The sequence below is a fragment of the Bidens hawaiensis genome, unplaced genomic scaffold, assembly GCF_021521415.1.
Source record: "Bidens hawaiensis isolate Kalapana, Puna unplaced genomic scaffold, B.hawaiensis_p1.1 tig00023811_1, whole genome shotgun sequence".
NCBI classification, from domain to species: Eukaryota; Viridiplantae; Streptophyta; class Magnoliopsida; order Asterales; family Asteraceae; genus Bidens; species Bidens hawaiensis.
The window spans coordinates 31,042-50,710 of NW_027493741.1; positions in this window are offsets into that span (position 1 = coordinate 31,042).

Consider the following 19,669-nt stretch of genomic DNA (forward strand, 5'->3'; position numbering starts at 1 on the left):
TGTAAACACATTTAGATATCAAGGAGACTAGGACTCGTCAATAAACCGAACCATTCAAGTAGAATTGAGTTGAGATCGATTTGCTTTGGTTAAGAAGGATGCTCATAGTTCATTGTGTAGTGATCATCTAATGCCTAGACTAGTTATGTGCCCCGACTTAAGTCTTCGCAATTTACACATCGAAGCTGCGAGCGAGCGCCTCAAACTTAAACACAGAACACAAGGTTGTCCTTTACCCTTGTTGAGACTAGATCGAGCTCACAATTCCATACTTGCGGCTTACAAAGATCACTGCTTACATTTGCAACCGTGTTGTGATCTTTTCCCATCATCATTGTGTAACTCTCATTTAAGGACTTTGGGAGTAGCGCATGTGCTCGCATTTGACACTCATGTTATTATCTTCTCCCACCGTCATTTGACACCACGTCTTAATCTTCTCTTAACACCAGTATTAGCAATGCTGAAAAGGACAAATTTTTAACAAAGTTCGAAACTACTCTCAATGTCTGAGTGAGATTTTCATATACGAGATATTAATCATTCATAGTGATTTCAATATTTCAGTCCTAAGTCACCCATAACTATACTATATTTATTTTAAATATGTACTTAAATGTGCAAAATATCACTTTTATAATATGTGTTGTAAAAATAGAACCACATATAGTACTACAAAGACACAAACTTAATAGGCGAAAAATGAAACACGTCAAAAGATTCTTGTAAACAAATGGCCACGAGTAAAACATATTTATATAAAATTATTTTAAAACTCGTAGGCAATTTTTGACTAACCAAAATAGTGAAATACAAGCATATTGATAAAACCCTATTAACGATAGTGACATATATTCTCATCATATTTAGGACCAAATACATAGTATTTTTTTTCTTGATAATTAAGAGTATCTTTTCATCATCATTAAATCTAATTATTATACATTGGATTATGCATAATTAATCCAGTTGTTAACGTTCACGAAATGAATATTAAGAAACACACCTTACTCGTTTATATTATCGCCTTTAATTTTACATTTTGTTTCTAGAGCTACGATTGTATATACTATAAATGCATAAAGGTGATTAGCTACCGAAGATAAACGAGTAAATTTAAATATGGTTTGATAGGATGAGGATGACTCGTTCTTTCTTCGTTGTTGTTATTGAACTTTTTTCCATTTATACAAGTCTGAAACAACAATTATTGTTAAATGTACATTATGTGATTACTGATGCAACAACAGTTTTGAACTACCAATGTATAATGAAATAAATGAGAAATCAAAGTTCAATTTGGAAATTATGCATGTCTAACTTTCTAAACGGAACTTTGATTTTCCATTTACAATGTATTACTAGAACAAATTAATGACCGAACTGACTTCAACTCAACGTGCTTTAAACTATACGAGTAAAATATCTTAACCGAAATCAGTTTGCATTGAACTAAACGAAAATTTTTAAAAGATTTTGTTATGTTTCCCTACAATGAATCTATTCAAATTCTTTTTATTTTCTAGTTTTTGTATTGTTTAAAATTAATGAAGGCAAAACATCACATGAGGGTGCCCTAATTTAGCGGGATTCGGATTAAGGAACCAAGACAAAAATGTCTTGAATTTTGGGGGACTTTTGGAATGTTGCTACATGCTAAACTGATATATTCTTCTAATCTAATCATTTGTTAAAATGATTAATTGTAGAAAAGGTCATCTATATACTAACAAGATAAACAAAATATAACATGTTATATGTTTTAAACTCATACATAATAATTTTATTAATTCTTCAAAATTTTATCTGCTTAATTTATTATGTTTGATTGGTATCTCTGCTGTAAATAATAGGTTATATCCGATTACTATTATATTTTTCTTTAATTGTCATTGTTGTGTTATGTGTATATTGATCAATAATACATTATCACTTGTGGTACCATTTCACAAAACCTTCAAGGTAACTAACAAATGAACCCACTAAAGTCAAACTAAGTGGGTGCTTGGGATTACTTATTTTTAGCAACTTATAAACTTTTTGAAAAGTAATAAAGTGTTTGGGATTGCTTATATTGTGAGAAGAAAAGTTCCATAAGTTACACGTTTGTAACTTATTAACTTAATAAAAAGTTATAAGAAGGGAAAATAAAGAATCCCAAACACCCCCTAATAACAACTATTGATAGGTTTGGGGAATGTGGAAGTTGTGTGAATTTAGAGCACTCTGGACCTTCAGAAACCGTCGCATCAGATTTTAAACTTTTTTTAAAAACTTCATTATCTTCCACAACAATAAACCTTTACAAATCCAAAAAAAGTTATTAAAGATATATAACATGTACGTATATATGTGATGTGAGAGAGTGAGAAAGGGGATCTACCCAAGTCGTCCACCCTACAATTGTAATCACAAACCATGGCTTCCCTGAAAAGACTCCACAATGCAAGAATCTCGGGATCCGGATGCGTTGTGAGTGGTTTTAGAGAAAAAAAATTAGTGACTTTGATGAAACACTTGAAAAACTAGGTTACAATTGCGTGAAGTCCTACTCTAACAAGTTCTACATATATACGTGATTGTTTACCTAAACTATTATGCGTAGTTTTAAAAAACGATTGATATACTAGGTGTAATTTATATACATTACAATGTGCAATTTTATAGATACGGTGCCTTGTTGAATATATACACATAAGGGTGGCAAACCCAACCCAAATGGATTATTTTAGGTTAAGATGGATAAACTTTAAAAGTAAAATGAGTTAGGATGGATTATAAAAATTCTTCAAGTGGGTCAGGATGGGTTAAAAATATACAAGTGAGTTTCATTTATAGGTTAAAATGGGTCAAAACAAAATATCCAAGTTATCCAAAATTTATCTAATTCAAAATACCCAAACTATCACGTGTGAAGTAAAACTCATCCGAAACCCAAAAAACGATCAAAATGAAACAAAAACCCCGAACCGATTAAAACGAAACAAAATCGAAACTGAACCGAAATAGAAAAACGACCAAAACGAAACAAAAAAACCGGAATGAAACCGAAAAACTGACCAAAACGAAACTCAACCGAAAAGCTAACCAAAACAAAACAACAACACTGAATCGACCAAACCGAAACAAAACTGAATCGAAATAGAAAAACGTACAAAACGAAACAAAAAAAACGATATGAAACCGAAAAGTGGACCAAAACGAAACAACAATAAAGCGAAATGCAAATGAAAAGCTGACTAAAACAAAACAAAAACACCAAACCAACTAAAACGAAACAAAAAAAAACTGAACTAAAATAGAAAAACGACCAAAAAGAAACAAAAAAACCAAAACGAAACTGAACCGAAATAGAAAAACGACCAAAACGAAACAAAAAAAAAGCGAAAAGCAACTGAAAAGCTGACCAAAACAAAACAAAACAAAAACACTGAATCTACCAAAACGAAACAAAAACACTGAACCGACCAAAACGAAACAAAAAAAACCGAAACGAAACTGAACTGAAATAGAAAAACGACCCGAAACGAAACTGAACTGAAATAGAAAAATGACCGAAACGAAACTGAACTGAAATAGAAAAACGACCGAAAAGAAACAAAGAAACACAATTGAAACTGAAAAACTGACCAAAAGGAAACATAAAAAAAACTAAATGCAATTTAAAAACCGGATCAAAACGAATCAAAAACACCAAACCGACCAAAACGAAACAAAAAAACTGAAACGAAACTCAACCGACACCGAAAAACTGACCAAAACGAAACAAATAAAAGCGAAATGCAATCAAAAAGCTTACCAAAACGAAACAAAAAAACTGAAACGTAACCGACCAAAATAAAACAAAATGAATTGAAACGAAACAAAAAAAAACGAAATGAAACCGAAAAAACCGACTAAAACAAAACAACACTGAAAGAGAAAAAACTGAGAAATCGAAACCCAAATCATTGAAACCGAGCAAATACCGAAACAGGCCAAAATGAAAAAAAGAAAAAAACCGAACCGAAAAAAACCCCCGAAAAACTCGAACCTGAACCGGCACAAAACGTTTTTTTTTTGTTTTTTTAATGAACGAGGATGACGGGGGAAACATTTTAGTTATTTTACATTTTGCGTTTTTTATTTATATTTTGAGTTATTATTTTTTTAATAGTTTTTTTGAATATTTTTTTGAGAAGTTTTTAAAATCATTTGTATTTCAACCTTCACTTGGGTCAAGATGGATTAGTTTTACCCATCTTGACCCATATCCATCCTAACCCTCTATTTTAAAAATCTATCCTGACCCATACCCATCCTGACTTATAACCCAAACCTAACCCAACCCAACCCAACCCACTCACATTGCCACCTCTTTATACATATATATATATATATATATATATATATATATATATATATATATATATATATATTGCATTATTATTAATATAGGTTGTGTAATATTGTTTTTCTTTCAAATAATAGAGGAATGTTATAACGTGTGGGTAAAAACATCCATGTGAATGGATGGAAACATTTGCATGTGAAAGTCTTCAACTAACGTGTGGGTAAAACATCTAAGTGAATGGATGGAAACATTTGCATGTGAAAGTCTTCAACTAACGTGTGGGTAAAAATGTGGATGGTGAAAGTCTTCAATCAAATTATTAGCTTATGTCCCCCAAATAGTGAATGTAAAGTGTGTATATATATCTTATATTTGTAACAATAAGTGATACAGACAATCAAAAGGAGTTACGAAATATATATATCTCTTATGTTCTTGTTTGTTTTGTCATCTTCAACTCTTCAAGTTAAAGGAATAATTGCTAATCTTGTAGTAATATTATAACACGTTATCAGCACGAGCCGCTTATATCCTAACCAAGAAAGGTAATAGACACAAAGGTATCTACATAAGCATCATAAACACTTCTTTAATTATGTACATTAGATATATATCTATGCATATACATATACTAACTAATATACTGAGTAATAGCAATAATGTGTATAAACATTGTTATTAAAATTTGATAACTATTTTAGAAGTTAGATTTATTTACACTAACAATTCTATTCTTATTATTGTGCATACTAATTATATATATATATTATAAAATAAACTATATTTAATATCTTATTTATTATCTTACTTTAAAATAATTAATATTATATATTATATATACACACACACACACAAACGGTAATATTACCGTTATAAACGGTAATATAACCGTTATAAATGGGTTATAAACCTCCACTATAAATAACCAATCATTAACCCCGTTTCATTTACAACAAACATTCTTCTTATTAAATTTATCCAAGATAAAATTCTCAAAATGATTCACCCGGTTTTGATGTTGGTCACTATAATGCTTATACTACTTCTTATTCTAATTTTTAATCTCCTATCTGAAGAGTTCGGCATGTTCTTTTTCTTTTATATGTTTATAGCTCTACCAATGTATTGTATCTCATTGTTGATTGATATATATGGATTCTAATATTTATCTTATTATTTGCTCTATTATGTTTAGCAACAAAATGTCAAATATAGCAAAACTCGAATTCCCAGCACTCAACATTTCTGGAGAAAATTATATGTCTTGGACAGCAAATGTCAAAAGACATTTAAAATCTATGGATGTGTTAGACGCAATCCAAGAATACAATGATTGCTCTGACCAGGATAAAGCAAGAGCTGATGTTTTCATGCATAAACATATTGATGAATTGCTACAGCATGAGTATTTTAATTATGATAACCCATATATGATATGGGAAGATTTGAAAAGCAGATTCGGTCATCTAAAGGAAGTTTTACTTCCTACTTCTAGAGATGAATGGAACAGTCTTAGGTTCCAAGATTTTAAGAGGGTAAATGATTACACCTCTGCTTTATACCGAATTTGTTCAAAGCTAGAATTTTGTGGGTATCCCGTAACAGAGGAAGAAAAGTTAGAGAAAACTTTCTCCACGTTTCATGCATCAAATATAAACTTGCAAACACATTATCGTTTGCAGAATTTTAAGAGATACTCTGATCTAAATGCATTACTCCTTGTAGCCGAGAAAAATAATGAATTATTGATGAAAAATCATCAATCTCGTCCCACGGGTTCATTAGCAATACCAGAAGCACATGTTGCTCACAAAAGTTCTCATAAAAATTCTGATCATAAATGGGAACAAAGTCGAGGACGAGGCCGTGGACGTGGACGTGGTCATTTTGACAAAAGGCATTTTAATGATCGTAAGCATCCATTCAAATGGAACAATAACTCTTACGGTCGTGGTCGTGGCCGTGGTCGTGGTCGTAACCAGAGAGCCAATAATTATCATGTCCCACACAATACTAATTCCAACCACCAAAATAAATAGAATGAAGCTGGTAGGTCCGAAAACAATGGCACTTCATGTTTTAGATGTGGAAGTACAAACCACTGGGCAAAGGCTTGTCGCACAGCTCCACATCTATGTGAACTGTACCAAGCCTCTCTAAAAGGAAAAGAGAAAGAAGTGAACCATGTTGATAACTTTAATAATATCAATGCTGAGCTGAGCGTTGAAGACTTTGGGATGGAACTTTGAAACAAAGTTGCTTGACTACTATAATTAGATGCAATTATTAAGTGTGTTCTCATTATCTTTAATTATGTAGTTTCTCTTCCATGTACTACTTGTGTTTCAATTAAAGTTCTTATTAAAATATCATATGTCTTCGTTATACACTTATTTTTTTCTCTTAATATTTTTCAAGATTTAAAATGAAAATCACCGGAGCACAAGATCAAACAAATGAAGAAGATATATGTATAGCGGATAGTGGAGCCACGCATACTATACTTAGATCTAAAAAATATTTTTATGAACTGAAACCAACAAAAGGGATCATCAATACAATATCAGGTCCTACAAACTTGATAGAAGGAGTGGGAAAAGCTAATTTAGCATTACCAAATGGTACAAAGCTCAAAATAGAAAATGCTTTATTTTCCCCAAAATCAACAAGAAATTTGTTGAGTTTCAGAAACATATATCATAATGGATATAATACTCAGTCAAGGACTGTTAGTAATGAAAAATATTTGCATATCATAAGCAAAGATCAAATATTGGAAAAATTGCCAATGCTCCATTCTGGTTTGCATTATACATATATAAATGTGCCTCAAGCACATATGGCAGTCAAAGAAAATTTTGCGATTCTGGTATCATAAACTTATGGCATGACAGATTAGGCCATCCAGGATCCACAATGATGAAAAGGATCATTGAAAATACACATGGGCATCCACTGAAAGGTCAAAAGATCCATAAAATAGATAAAATGCCTCAATGTACATCTTGTTCTCTTGGAAAATTAATTACAAGGCCTTCGCCATTAAAAGTCGATAAAGAAACACCAATGTTTCTTGAAAGAATTCAAGGTGACATATGTGGACCAATTCATCCACCATGTGGACCATTTAGATACTTCATGGTCTTAATAGACGCATCCAGCAGATGGTCTAATATCTCTTTATTATCGACTCGTAATGTTGCTTTTGAAAAATTTCTTGCTCAAATTATCAAATTACGTGCACATTTTCCGGATTATACCATTAAAAGAGTAAGGCTTGATAATGCGGGAGAATTTACATCACATGCTTTTGATGATTATTGCATGTCTGTGGGAATTGTTGTAGAACACCCTGTTGCTCATGTACACACACAAAATGGCTTAGCCGAGTCGTTGATCAAACGCCTTCAGCTAATAGCTAGACCATTAATAATGAGGACAAAACTCCCTGTTTCTATTTGGGGTCATGCAATTATGCATGCTGGATCATTAATCCGCATGAGACCAAGTGCAAATCATAAATACTCTCCCACACAACTTGTTTCTGGAAATGAGCCAAATATCTCTCATCTTAGAATTTTTGGTTGTGCTGTGTATGTTCCTATTGCACCACCACAACGCACAAAAATGGGTCCCCAAAGAAGGTTGGGAATATATGTTGGATATGAAACATCTTCCATCATAAGATACCTTGAACCTTTAACAGGTGATGTATTTACAGCACGTTTTGCTGATTGTCATTTTAACGAGACAATGTTCCCAGCATTAGGGGGAGAAATGAAAAAGCAAGAAAGAGATATATCATGGTGTGTGCCATCATTGTTACACCTAGACCCAAGATCAAAACAAAGTGAGACAGAGGTTCAAAAAATAATACATCTACAAGAAATTGCAAATCAGTTACCTGATGCATTTACTGATATAAACAGGGTCACTAAATCTCATGTACCAGCTGCTAATGCTCCAGCTCGAGTTGAGATTCCAAGCAAGCAAAACCATAATAATGCGCCTCATGAATCTCAAAAACGTTTAAAACGTGGAAGGCCAATCGGTTCAAAGGATAAAAATCCTCGAAAAAGAAAGGGTTCTGAGAAGGATACTGACCCTAAGGAAGGAATGATTGACAAAACCTTCCCTCAGGAAAGAATAAATTATATAACATTTCCTCAGGAAGAAATAAATGATTCCAATAAAGAATTGTCAATAAACTATGGTAAATCACATATAATGTGGGATCGAGATGAAATGGAAAATATTGATGATATATTTTCTTATTCTGTTGCAAGCGATATCATGGAAGAAAATGATGACCCTGAACCAAAATCTGTAGATGATTGTAAAAATCGACAAGATTGGAACAAATGGAAAGATGCTATGCAAGCTGAATTAAACTCACTAAACAATCGAAAGGTTTTTGGACCTATTGTCATTACACCAAAGTCAATGAAACATGTAGGATATAAATGGGTTTTTGTGAGAAAACGAAATGAGAAAAATGAAGTTACAAGATATAAAGCAAGACTTGTAGCTCAAGGTTTTTCTCAGAGGCCAGGAATTGACTATGAAGAAACGTATTCTCCTGTCATGGATGCTATTACGTTTAGATATTTAATCAGCTTAGCAGTCTCTAAAAATTTAGAGATGCGCCTTATGGATGTTGTCACAGCTTACTTGTATGGATCACTAGATAGTGACATCTATATGAAAATTCCCGAAGGATTTAAACTCCCCGATGCAATAAGCTCAAAGCCTAAGGAAATGTATTCTATCAAATTACAAAGATCCTTGTATGGACTGAAACAATCTGGAAGGATGTGGTACAATCGTTTGAGTGATTATTTGATAAGCAAAGGATACACAAATAATCTTATTTGTCCATGTGTCTTCATCAAGAAGACAACATCAGGATATGTGATCATAGCTGTGTATGTTGACGATCTAAATTTAATTGGGACACAAAAGGAAATTAATGAAGCAATTGCTCTTTTAAAGAAAGAATTCGAAATGAAAGATCTTGGAAAAACCAAATATTGTCTTGGTTTACAAATTGAGCATATGCATAATGGGATACTTGTGCATCAGTCAACTTATACTGAGAAACTCTTAAAACGTTTCAATATGGACAAAGCAAATCTTTTAAGCACACCGATGGTTGTTAGATCACTCAATGTTGACAATGATCCATTTCGTCCTTGCGAAGATAATGAAGAGATTCTTGGTCCCGAAGTATCATACCTCAGTGCAATTGGAGCACTTATGTATCTTACTAACTGTACAAGACCTGACATTTCTTTTGCAGTTAACTTATTGGCAAGATTCAGTTCATCCCCTACTAAAAGACATTGGAATGGCATTAAACATATTTTTCGGTATCTAAAAGGAACTGCTGATTTAGGTTTATTTTATCCTAACGATTCAAAAGAAGGGTTAGTTGGTTATGCAGATGCAGGTTATTTATCTGATCCCCATAAAGCAAAATCTCAAACTGGATACATATTTAAGAATGGAGGAACTGCGATTTCATGGCGTTCTCAGAAACAAACACTCATTGCAACATCTTCAAATCATGCTGAAGTCATTGCATTGCATGAAGCTTCAAGAGAATGTGTATGGTTAAGATCTATGTCACGACACATATTGATTTCTTGTGGACTAGAGAAAGATCGAATTCCAACTCCTATCTATGAAGATAATGCAGCTTGTGTCTCGCAAATGAAGGAAGGATATATCAAAAGTGACAGAACAAAGCATATACCACCAAGATACTTTGAGTATACTCGAGACCTTATTAAAGACAATCAGGTTGAAATGAGATATGTCCAGTCCAGCAACAACTCAGCTGATCTTTTCACAAAAGCACTTCCCACAGCAACATTCAGGAAACATGTTCATGATATTGGCATGCGCCATGTACGAACAATGTAACAACCTGCAATTTGAGGGGGAGCTATATACTGCACTCTTTTTCCCTTAGCTAAAGTTTTTTCCCCATTGGGTTTTTCTTTAGCAAGGTTTTTAATGAGGCAGTAATTCAATATCCCGAAGTTTGAAAATGTTTCATCCAAGGGGGAGTGTTATAACGTGTGGGTAAAAACATCCATGTGAATGGATGGAAACATTTGCATGTGAAAGTCTTCAACTAACGTGTGGGTAAAACATCCATGTGAATGGATGGAAACATTTGCATGTGAAAGTCTTCAACTAACGTGTGGGTAAAAATGTGGATGGTGAAAGTCTTCAATCAAATTATTAGCTTATGTCCCCCAAATAGTGAATGTAAAGTGTGTATATATATCTTATATTTGTAACAATAAGTGATACAGACAATCAAAAGGAGTTACGAAATATATATATCTCTTATGTTCTTGTTTGTTTTGTCATCTTCAACTCTTCAAGTTAAAGGAATAATTGCTAAGTGGTAATATTATAACAAGGAATATATTATTACGTTTTGTTTTTTCCTACCATTTGAGGGAATATGAATTTTATTTTCCAACTGTTAAAATTTATTCTAGTCGTGGAAAACGTTTTTTTGTTTATTTTGAGAATTATATTCTTAATGTTTAAAAAAATAATAAACGGATAGTACTATTGAGCCGAAAAGAATATTATCTTAGAGCACAATTTATAATGATATTTCTAAGTACAATATATTCTTTATAACCCGAACTTTAGTTATCTATTTATACTAGAGTAGTTATGATTACTTAATGATATAATTGTATAATTACTCTACGTGTATATATAATTACTTTATTTGATTCTTATGTTTAGCACGTTAATTTCATTTGTACGTTAACCTTCCACTCCAACTTAATATTCATACTTACCATTAAGATATACCATATCCGACCACCATCTGAGGTCATCTGAACCAAATCCAGCCACCATACGCCGTCGTTTGAACTAAATACGACCATCTTCGTCATCGTCTAAACGATGGGGTGCGAGGGCGGTTGAAGGAGTAAAATGCTATTGGGTGTAAAATGTTTATCCTAATTTTCCATGTTATACAATAACGTCTAGGTTCACATTTCACATCTTCGTAACATATGCTACCGGGTTTAAAATGTGAAAGCCTTTTATGTGGGGATCATTTTTTTTCTTCCAAATTTCCCATCGCGGCCTCCACATAACAAAAGTTTCTTTGAATTCGTTAATTTCCAGTATTTAGATACTTTTGACCACGCGGTTTTACAGATTAAATTCAGACTCAATGGCCTTTGATTGTTTGCGAAACTGAAGATTCATTCATCTTTGTGCCAACTTTGATTAATTATCTGATTAAAATTTCAAATCACAGTGTAATTTTATTATCAAGACTAATCATAGGTCAATCTAAAGATCAACATAAACATGCATGATGCATGAATGCATGCATATCAAAAGAAAAAAAAAGTTCATTTTCTCTATTGTGCTTATCTTGTAACTAGCAACCTTGTCTAAAATAATGTTGTCATTTAAAACTCCTATAAACCAACTTTAAAAATTAGTTAGGGGAATGTATTTCTCCTCATATGGCTATATATCTCATGAATCTTTCTTGAGCCAACTGTCCAAATTAGCTTTTCACTAGCTCCACTAGCTCATGGCACCTTTTTTTTCCTCCATGACTTATTGATTTTTTTAACTACAAAACATTGGATTCAATACACCCCAAACAAAAGGGAACATCTCATAAATTGATAAATAGTAACCAACTTTTAAAGACGTGTCAATTAGGTCACTCATGTATATTTTTTTAAATCGGGTACTAAATCTTTAAATCGAGTCTCACCGATTTTTTTGTGCGTCAAGAAAGAAATTGATGATAAGATGTGGGGGTCAGAATTTGCAATATATATAATTATATTTAAAAAAATTTAAAAACGTTAATTATATTAAAATTCAAAAATAATATATCAAATTCACGTCGCCACTCAACGTCAACAGCAAAAAAAAAGATAAAAAGATTTCTTATGTGAAACAAAAAAGAAAAACGCTAAAAAAAACATATTAAAACCTTTAATTTAATAAAATATGAAAGTTGAGTGACTTAATTTAACATTCTTTAAAGTTGAGTGACTTAATTAAAACACTTTTGAAACTTAATTACTTTTTATGAAATTGCCCCCAAACAAAATCGCGGATGACATAAAGATCTTAGTTTTCTATAGGTGGTCTCAAGATCAAAAGTATATTAGTGTCGATCGGTTGGATTCAGTTGGTGTAAGTTCGATGTGTTAATATGTAACTATGTAAGTCATAAGCTATCTCTTCTAGTTATTGGGATGAGATTTATTACAAAACACATAAGTTTTATGAGAACAAAAATAATCAATATAAATCTTTTAATTTTTTTATTAGTGGTTTATAGTTTTAACTTCTTACGATAACTAGGTACCTTTAGGTACATAAAAACAAATAATATATATAATATAATATAGAAGGTGGGGAAATATTGCTTTTGGAAGGATCTTGAGTGATTACTGGGCATAAACATTTAGCGTTACTAGTTAATTATTTTATCATATGGGTTGTCTGTTGTTCAACTTTCTTGGAACACTAGTCAATTATTTATTTCTAAGATTACATTTTTAAATATAAATAGATCACAGCTTTAATAAAATATATTCCCTAAGTTCTTAACTTATGTCCAATTATGTTATCATTGATCCTTAAATTCAAGATATGATCATTTACTTGCTAAGCTGTTATCTTAATTAATCCAATAATTTTTAGAAAAACAACAAAATATATCAACATTAATTAGTACTCTAGAAGCAAAGAAAGGAGTGAAGTTGACATGTAAAATAAATAATATGTATTAATAAGGGACCAATCTAGCCAAATAATAAGAAAAACATTTAAGTCACAAAATCTTTTAGACCGATTCTTTTTTGGCCATCTTTTTAGTGCATGTTTGGCCCATCAAATAACTTTTCATGTTTCATATATTTATTCTTGTGTGCCACGTTCTTGTGGTCATTACTATATGAATATTAATTATTTTCATCTCACATTAACAATAGATTTATAATATGTTATACGATACGCGTTGAAGATGAAACAATATATTGGACTCGAATATTACATATACAAGTTAGTTTTGTATACTATATTTTAAAATTTTAAACTTCTGAAAGTTAAATGCGATGGTTAAGCCTTAAATAAATGAAGCAAATAGACTGACTTCAACCTCCCTTAAGCTATAGAAGAAAAATCCGAGGCTCACTAGTTGCCCTAAGGCCCACAGTTCCTCCTAGAGATGAATGTATTGCTTCCTACTTCGATTTCGCATAAAAAGAACTTGTTTTTTGCATAAACATTTTCTATCTTATTTGATTTTAATTTTGCGTGTACCAACGAAATAAATTAATTTGGAAGTGATAAATTTATTTAATACTTTAATACTTACATCCTTATAAATTTATTTAAACAAATTACTAATCTTAATAAATTAGTTTTTATAGCTATTTTAGAACTATTAACAAACAGAAGGTGTTTTTAAATCAACCCAAAATTAATGTCTCATAATAAAACTATATTTCATGTAATTAATCTCATGTGTTTTACACTTTTACCACATATACCTCGATTTAAACTCTAAAAAATATTGTATACAAATAAATCTTAAGTTATTCACATATAAATCTTCCAACAATTATTAGAAACACATGACATCTAAATGAATTTATTTATCATCCATAAACTATTTATTTTTTTAATATATGTAGAGAATTGATACATGTGATACCATAAGTGGTCCACGGATTAAAAAATTAAAGTTAGGAGTTGATGAAATGTTAAAGGTAAAAGTTATGAACATTTTGATGATGTTTCTGTCGGCCATCATTTCACCACTTCATATATTTTAACAAACAACAGTATAACACTTTGCTTAATCATTATTATAAACTTTGGATGATCTTTTATGACTCGTACAACACAAATGAATGAGCCGGTTGGTTTTAATTAAATTAAAAAAGAGGTGTTTAAATCTTTTTTTTTACGATAAAAAGGTTTTAAGTATTATAAAGTTACTACAAAACGATTATTAACAAGCTGCGGCACAATCACCTTTAAATATCAAAGCCGATCCTACTAAATCTTTTAGAACAAAGTTTCAAGAGGCTTGTTGGTTGGTAAGATCGAGGCATAACCGCAATCAAATTTAAACGTCTTGGCGCACTCGTGCAAAAGTTTCATTTTGGGTAGAAATGGATATGGGACGTAAACCAAATGGGAGAAAAAAGGTTTTACTCTCTAGCATAGGCTTGAGGAACATAAGTTACATAAAACTAGAGTTGTTAGTTCGTGTTTTAATGTGTTTAACATGTTAGAGACGATGCGATTAACACAAATACAATATTAGCCACTTTTTTTATAAAAGTACAAAATTGCATAGCTCATTTTTTATTAAATATGTCTTATCGTGTCTAAACAGATTCCCATTATGATAGCCCTACATAAAACTAGAAAACATATACTAAGCTCTGATTTTCACAGTGAAGTAGAAACTCTAAGTTGTCATTAACTTATGATGCATCTAATCATCTATAAATATTTTTGACCTATTTTTACGTATTAAGAAGACATTGGAATAATATTTTTAAAAGGGTAAATAAAATATAAAGTAAGTTTATTCCTCTGTAATATATATTTAAGCCAAAAGTTATGTTGATGTTCATGTGAAACTAATAATAGACATAGTATATATATGATTTCTTTTGCAGAAAAGTGTCAAATAATTTTTCATTATTGTTCGTTATATGTAATAAAATAAACATAATAATTGTGATGCGCCAATATACAGTCACACGTTTACCAATTGCCATGAATTAGTTATATTTGAATTTGACATTTACACAATTTATAACATGTTTAATAATCAAATTACATAGATAGAATTTGACATCTCCATATAAATTTTAGAGGACTCGTTGGCTGTTAAAAAAATAAAAAAATAAAATTTGTCAATCGAATTTTATGCTATAATTATGGTATAGAGTTAAAGCAAGCGAGAGCCAACCATGACTTGTGCGTGGCTTCATGGCTCGTTTACAAACCAAGCCAACACGGCATAACTCACTTACAAAATGAGTCAATTTCAAACGAATTTTTTTTAAACGAGATACAAGATTCGAGTTATTCGGACATTTTTATCACACACCCCTTTTAATAAAACAATATAAATATATAGTTTTCCCTCTTGGGCTCTTTCTAAAAAGGAAAAGGAGTAAATGGACTAGTACACTTTGGGCTTGTGGCAACAATCGGGTCAAATTTATTCTTCTTATATTGAGCCCAATATTTCTTATTAGTATACTATTCGCTAGAGGTGCACAAACCAGGTATTCTTAGAAACCGGAACCGGGTATAGTCGGGTATTTGACCGGGTTTTGACCGGTTCCATCGCGTTTTTTCCGGGTTTCGTGTAGGGTAGGGTCGGGTTTTGACCGGGTTGGCAGAACCGGTTCCACCGGGTCCGGGTCAGTTTCGATTCCGGGTATAGTTCTGAAGGAAACCCAAAACCCGGTCCGTACCCGCGGGTAGGGTAGGCTCGGGTCCGGTTCCAAGAAGGAACCGCCGGATCGGGCCCGGAACTGGTTCTTTTGTGCACCTATACTATTCGCATTGACCGATTTGGACCTTAATCTAGAGGTGTGCAAAACCGGTTGCACAAAACCTATTTTATTCATAACTAGTGGGACCTATATTATTTAGGGTTTTAATATTAAGTTCACATGTTCGATTTATCTCTATATATTGTAATCGTTTATCTAATTAAATAATCAATAAGTTTTTGATAATTTTACATGGTATCAGAGTCACCATTGTCTATCAACTCACCCACATCCACCCAACAATGGTCACCCGGTGTCAATTTTGCATTTTCTAGTCTCGTTGGCATACCGATCATGTCAGTATTGGAAGCACATGATCACTAACATCGAACAACATTGTTATTTATAGGGCGAGATCAATAACATCGAACAACATGGTTACTTATAAGGCAAGATCACTAACAATGAACTACACGGTTATTTATAGGGCAAAATTAAGAAGATCATGGATTTTGACAAAGCTTTGTACATGTTAAAACCCGAGATTAAGATTAACTTTTTTTAACATTATTCTTTATTTATGTTTTTTTTTTCTTTTTGTTGTCTTTAATTTAACTTGAGCGTCTATTCTCTACCACTTTGACTATGAATCTACAATATTAATTGATATTGTACATTTGTTTATTTAATGTACAAATAATCTTAAATGTTCAATATCAAATATATTATACATGCATTATGTTGTCCGGATAGGAGACAAATTTACACCATTAGTATTATATCAACTCTTACATCATTTCAACAAACATTTGAAAGAGACCTAGATAATAATAATAATAATAATAATAATATTTATATAATTACAATTTCGGGAGATTTTCGCATTACTGGGTTGTACAATCCATCGTGTTCTCGACTCTTAGTTATGTGTAATTCAGGATATCTGGCGTGCAACGTTTCAATTTGTTTTGAGACTCTTTCTTATTAATTCCTTTTTTTCTTGCTGCTATAGTCAATCGGAGCTTCACAAACATGTGATTAAGGATTATGATAAGGCTCTACAACTTGATCCTACTCTTCTTTAAGCTTATATTCTAAATGGTATTTTCTTCTACACTTATGGGTGTTTGTATTGATTATCCCTGTAAATTTACACAACTTACTCATATTTGTAAAATTAAGCAGATCAATAATTTGTTGTGACTTAATTCGTTGAAGCTACTACTTAGCGTGTTATGAATGATCAGATAGTTTTTTTATTCAAGTTTGCTTGTTAGAAACTTTGCTTATTTCTCTACTACACTCACACAAGAAATCGATAAAAAAGCTTCTAAGGTTTGTGCATTTCTTTTATTCAAGTTAATTTATGGTGCGTTTTAAACTGCTGACAATTATTTTGTTGTATAATATGGCGTTGGATGATCGGTTCATATGAATTAGAATTTCATTTTAATAATATTTAGAACATAATATAATTTGTGAATTTTCTTCAGGCGATAGATTTACCAGATTCTGAGAGCCAACTTACTACAAATGTGGTTTGATGATAGCTTTTGAAGAGGTAGGTCCCAGCAGAGCCCAGTTGGACCCGCATGACTCACATTGAAGAGAGACATCTGCGCAGAAACCAACTGGATCCGCAGGACCCACCATGCTCAGAGACGTGACGTCCTTACGCGCAGTACGCAAGCTGTTCCCGCAGGAAATGCCTCCCAATGGTGAAATACTCCGCCTGTTCCCGCAGCTGCGGATACAAGCCATCAGGGAAGGCCACCCGCGCAGCAAGGCTACACGCACAAGGCACTTAGCTCTCAATAATTCAGTAGTCACCTGAAGGAATGAGCAAAGCCGGGAACAATCCCGCACAAAGGCGGGAGGGGGAATACTCCCGACCAAATGAGCCAGTCCGTACGATACTGGAGGATCTTTTGTACTGTACCTGACGAGGTATGGGCAAAAGATATGACCAGAGATACGACAGCTCATTGACAACAGTATGGCGAGCAGCATGCTCTTGTACTGTAGGTCACTATTAGCCGCTGCCTACTCACCAACTCCTGTCATACCACGTGCATAGCCTGCAGTTGGTGTAAAAGGAATAGTACACAGCAGGCCTGGTCACTGTCGGCCGCTGCCTACCCACCAACTACCAGCATGGCACGTGCGTAGGCCACAGTTGGTAGAACAGGAATACTATTCAGCCGGCTACACCTTCTTGGAAACCTACCTTCGGCTATAAATACCCCAAATGGTATGATCATCTCATCTTATCTTGTATCTTATATCTTATACCTGATATCTGCTCTAGCAATCTCTTAATATACACTTATATTCAAGAGCAATCTAGTCTGATTCTTACGCCGGAGGGTGGTCACAAGGAGGTACCCCCCCCTTCTCAGTGACGAGCTCACGGTGTCTGTTTTGTAGGTTATCAGAAGAACCATCTTTGCCGGGTCTAACCCCTCGTGGGAAACATCTATTTAACCCCCAGATTATCCGTAATCTGCCCGGGGTCATTTAGTGTTTCTTCATTGGCGCCATCCGTGCATAAAAGCTAGAACTTCATTTCTTTTCAGTTTTTTCAAACTTCTGGAAAGATGGTTAAAGAAACTCCGGTAACCACAACCCCATCTACTGGGGGGAATACCGGCGACTACACAGTTTTTACGAACACTACCCCAGTTACCCAAGCTGGGGCAAGTGCAGTAAATAATCTCTCACTAGGATTCACCGATACCCAGTTAGAGAGACAAAGAACGAGGCTCCCCCGCCAAACACTCGATGAAGTTAAAGCGTGGGCGGAAGCACGTCAAAAAGAATTCCAAGCTGAGTTGGATGAACGCTTACGTTCACTCCAACAGCCTGAGGAATTCGGAGAGTACTTGGACGATGATTCGGAGGAATCCGATAGTGACGCAAACCCTCGTCATAGGGCGAAAGGGAAGCGTAAGGAAACGGACTCCCAACCGAGAAGGCGTTTTGGAGAAACCTTCAAACCAAAAAACGCGGGTGGAAACCCACGTGACTTCTCCAAAACATTTACACCAACTGCTGCAAAGGCGGGAACGTCCAAATTTGCAAGGGACATTGCGGAAGCAATCGTCCCGAAAAGTGCCAAACAGATGTCCAACATCGGCACTTACGATGGTGTATCTGAACCAGACGATCATTTGAACAGGTTCATAGCGGGGGCAACCGTCAGTAGTTGGACGGAACCTACGTGGTGTTACATGTTCCAAATGACGCTTGTTGGGGCAGCTAGAGCGTGGTTTGATCGTCTACCGGTCCACCACATCTACGATTGGGAAGACTTCCAGCAGAAGTTTAGCCAACACTTCAGCCAACAAAGAAAGTATACCGAGGAGCAATGGACAATCCTCAATTGCATTCGAGAAAAAGATGAATCTTTGCCAGGCTTCATCACTCGCTTCAACTCAAAGAAGCTAAGTCTGGGTAATATCAGCGAAGATCTTGTTCGCGCTGCTTTCATCCAGGGCGCGAACGACCCAGAGCTCATCCGCACCTTAACGGGTAGAGATGGCATGCCATCCACATGGGATGCCATCATGACAGCAGCTAAACGCTTTGCGGAAACGGAAAAGCAACTGGGTAGAGATCTCCCCCAGAGCACAAACCTCTACACCCAGAAAACAAGAGAAGACAACATCCTTACCGCCCGACTAAACAAAAAGCGGAAGCTGGGCATTTGGCAGTCAAGGGTAAACTTTGACACCTCATCCGGCTTGCAACATCGGTTAGGCGGAAGGGATAACGTACAGTCGAACCAGAA